Here is a 4435-nt window from a genome sequence, read left to right as displayed (position 1 = left end):
AAATATGTTACCTGAAAAATAAACTCAATTAACAGTTACCTTTTTTAGTTTATTACTTCTTTCTTCGAAATTACATTCTTCCTGAAATTTTCTCCATAGCAAGTCGTCTTAACGTCGGACACACACAGAATTTACCTGAAGGTCTTAAATATTTTACACAACCGTATCCTGAAAACTACTGAACGTTAATAACATAATTTATAAAGTCACCATAGCTTTATACAGAATTTAGTCGGAGAAATTAGACTGTGTATTTGTTTACGTCTGCCAGTGCATTCGCACTGAGCGCTCGATCAGCTGTCGACGCGTGACGTAGGTGATTGTTTGCGGTCAACGACAGCCTTTTGCGGCGCGCAGACTTCACTGTTGCTTTGAGTATCTGCCGCCGCCGGAACACGGCGCGGTATCCTTGCATTCTCCACATGTTTACGTATAACTGTTGGTTTCTCAAAAGTATGTCATTCCACAAAAATTTTTACGTTCGATATATGATGTATTCCCTTAGAGCGCCGAGATTTAAGAGTTTCTACTTCAACAGTGTTATCATGAATAATTTTGCGAATTCTATATGGACCGTTATAAAGCAGAAAAAGTTTGCGACATAAGCCTTTTCCTTTATGAGACAAACGATGAGACTTAATTAACACCTTCTGACCAACTGACAAGATTTTTAAACGACCAGGACGTTTAGCTGATTTCTCTCTTCTAGCAGCCGCAGATGCAATATTTCGTAGAGCCAGGTTGACAACTTCAGAATGCCGCAGTTTCCGTGAAGGCGGAAAAGGAACGATTTCAGAAATGCGATTTGTTGGTACTTTATTTTTTAATATCAATAGAGGCGGTAAAGAAGTTGAGTCATTAGGAAGTTCATTCAGAATGTTTTGAAAAATATGAAGATACTGATCCCAAGTTCTGTGATTCTGATGACAATAAAGACGGCACAATTTATTGATTTCCTTCATCCATCTCTCTGAAGCATTAGATTGAGGGTGAAAATGTGAAATAAAAATTGGTTTAATCTTACGACGCCGTAGAGTACGAAGCCAAATTTTAGAGCGAAACTGTGATCCATTATCTGATATAACCTTATCAACATGACCAACTTCTTTAAGAAAATGTTTGATGAAAGCGTTAGATACTGAACGAGCTGTTGCTTTGCGTAAAGGTGTAAAACACACATATTTTGATGTCAATTCCACTGCTACGAAAATGTACGCAAAACCATTAGTAGAACGAACCACTGGACCGAACAAATCGACTGCAGCCATGTCCTTTAATTTCGCTGGAATGATAGGAAACAACGGTGCTCTGTGAGAAACAGTTGGCGGCCTAGCCTTTTGACATAATTTGCATTTGGCAAGAACAGATCGAATACGTTTTTCCATATTACTGAAGTAACAATTTTCTCGTAATTTATGAAAGCATTTTCTGGGACCAAAATGTGCATAACTGAAATGTGTAAACGAGGTGTGGCCAAATCATCCAATCTAACAAAGCGTCTAAGAAAATTACAGACACCAAGGAAACTACGAATAGCACGTTTTGTGGAAGGAACAGCATAATTACGAATAGCGTCTAGTTTCTCTGGATCAGGAAGAATACCTTCTGTAGAAATAATGTGACCGAGAAATTTCACCTGAGAACGACCAAATTCAGATTTTTCCAAGTTCACTGTAATGCCAACTCGTGCAAAAATACGTAATAATGAATCCAAAATTTTGTTGTGCTCACTCCAAGAATGTTTAGCAATAAGAATATCGTCAACATATGAAGTAATTTTGTCACGAAGATAAACAGGTAAAATTTCATTTAAGCTACGAATGAATGCTGCAGAAGATACAGTAAGTCCAAACGTTAATTTCCGAAGTCACTTTTGGGTAAAACAGTCAAATCCGGTTAATCTTTACCTACTGTCTAGATAGATGGATAGTAGAAGAATTGTTTTTTATAGATGCAAAGAATAGTATAAGAGTAGGCAGCGGTGCAGAAAACTAAAAGGAAAATAGCACCACTACAGCTCGGGGCCCTGTGATCGCTACGGCACATATTCACTTAGTGTAGTGAATCCCCTGAGGACTTTAATAGCTGCACATAAATTTCAGTTTGTGACTTAATGGCAAATTTGGCGGAAGTGCGTACGTAAATTGATCAAGCCATGAACATGGATGTATGTCATTCTTAGAATTGCGGAAGATCTTAAATTTCCGAACAGTCAAAAAGTGTTTATAGTCAAAGTTTTCGCCTCGTGGCGACAAAGACCTACCGCGTCTGTCCCAGTTTGAATGTCGATTATTGTCAATTTCGCGCGCCTGGCGCTCTCTTGTTGCATCCCGTAAATGAAACAAATTATTTTCTTCAAACCCCTCTGCTATCTGTGATTCCAAATTTCTTTTGCTGTCTTTTCCTATAATTTCGCCTTCGATTTGTTTGACTTGCTTTCGTAATGCCTCAACTTCCCTTTTAACGCGTTCATTAATTTTTTCCTGATTTTCAACATGCTTATTTATGTTCTGGTACTCTTCGGTTTCTGCAAATGGTAATGGAGCTGTATCATCTGAATCTCTATCCCCATTTAAACTAAGACTTGTCAATTTATCTGAAATCTCCTCAACTCTTTCCGATAAGTCACCTATTTTTTCTTTCTGTTTACCTACGTCTTCCGTAAGTGTCGCAACTCGGGTTTCAGTGTTGACACATTTGGTAGTTAACTGTTCATATTGTTGTGTCAGGTTATTTAATCTGTCATTTGGTACGGATTCCTCGATTCTCTCAAATATTTCTTCCTTATCCTGTGCACGTTGTAAATTTAACTCTGAAAATTTTTGTACTATCACGCGATCTCTTTCTTCCTGTTCTCTATCTTGTTCCCTTTGTCTAATCTCTACTGCAATTAATCTATTATTGTGAGAATTCAAAATCGGTTGTACTTCTTCTCTAATTTCTTTCTTTAATTCATCTTTCATGTTTTTGAAACATGTCCCTATTCGTGAATCTAACCGTGTTTCCATTGTTTCCATCTCTGTCTCTAAACGTGTTGCCACTGTTTTTAATTCAGATCCTAACCGTGTTTCCATTGTTCCCATATCAGTTTTTAATTCAGATCGAAACTGCTCCATTGTTCCCCTATCTGTTTTTAATTCAGATCTCAAAGTTCCCATCTCAGTTTGAATTGTTCCCATTTGTGTTTTTAATTCAGATGCGAAATTTAATATTACACCCATCAACTGCTCCGTATTGACTTGTTCGAAATTCCTTTCGCCCCTAACATTTCCCGCAAGACCAGTTTCATTCGTCATAGCTGTAAGGCTATCTGTGTTCAATACTATTCCAGAATCTTCTGTCATTAATCTCGTATTCTGTGAATTTTCTGATTGAGAAAAATTTTGAAATGGTTCCGGACTATCTACCCGACTTATTAAATTGTTTTCCACTTCATTATTCATCACACCGTTCTCCTGTGTTGGCGAGTTCGCCATGTCAACAATTTCGTCATTCTGACTATCCATCATTTTTGCCTTTTTCATCGATCGCGTAATCATTCACAAAACATACAAAATTCGTCACTATACGAAAGTTACACAGAATGACACTATATCTCCAACAATATCATTCACACGAAATGCTTCCCTCAACCAGGATTAACGAACAATTGAAATAATTGCACTAATTGTCAAACCCGTAGACAAGACAACAGAAATGAAATTTTGCAAAATAAATACCATTAGAAGAATGACAATTACCAAATCTACACATGCAAATAGACTACAATTACTAAACTACAAATTACTACAACAATGCTACAGTCTACTATTTTTACAATCAGAAGATTCCAAGGGACGATCCGAAGCAGCGGTCGCCACGTGCATGGGGGCTTAATTAAAATGAAATGAAAATAATTTTGGTAGCTGTATGTCCGATTACGCTATGTCTCGTAAACGGTTGGCCCTGACTAGTATTATTACGCAATCTGACTGCATGAAACAACAACAAAGAATGAAATAGAAATTTTCATTAACACAATTAATTAATTAAGTCCCCAGCAACTATAAAACCTACGAAACCAAAGCACAAGTGTAACTGTTCTGTGTGTGGGAGTATGACTCAACGTACGCATCTGGCACGGTTCTTCTTCAATAACACAAGAAATTTTAAATATCATTTATACTGAATTAATTAAAGGAAATAGAAATACCATAATTACTCAAGAAAACCAGAATTACACTCTAATCCCACAACACAAGCCAGATGCTTTGTTGACTGAACCTGTAATGAAGCATTATTTACGACATTAAATAATGAAAAATAAATCAAGTTTCGTTACCTTCATATATTGACCAAAATCACTCTAATCATTACAATATATCTCCACACCGACTCGCTATTACCACATATCAACAAGAACTTTTCAGTATCACATCTCAGCAAGCACTCCCTA

This window comes from Schistocerca nitens, chromosome 4, assembly GCF_023898315.1.
Source record: "Schistocerca nitens isolate TAMUIC-IGC-003100 chromosome 4, iqSchNite1.1, whole genome shotgun sequence".
NCBI lineage: Eukaryota > Metazoa > Arthropoda > Insecta > Orthoptera > Acrididae > Schistocerca > Schistocerca nitens.
The sequence above is the reverse complement of the archived record's forward strand: the minus strand, read 5'-3'. Positions refer to the sequence as shown.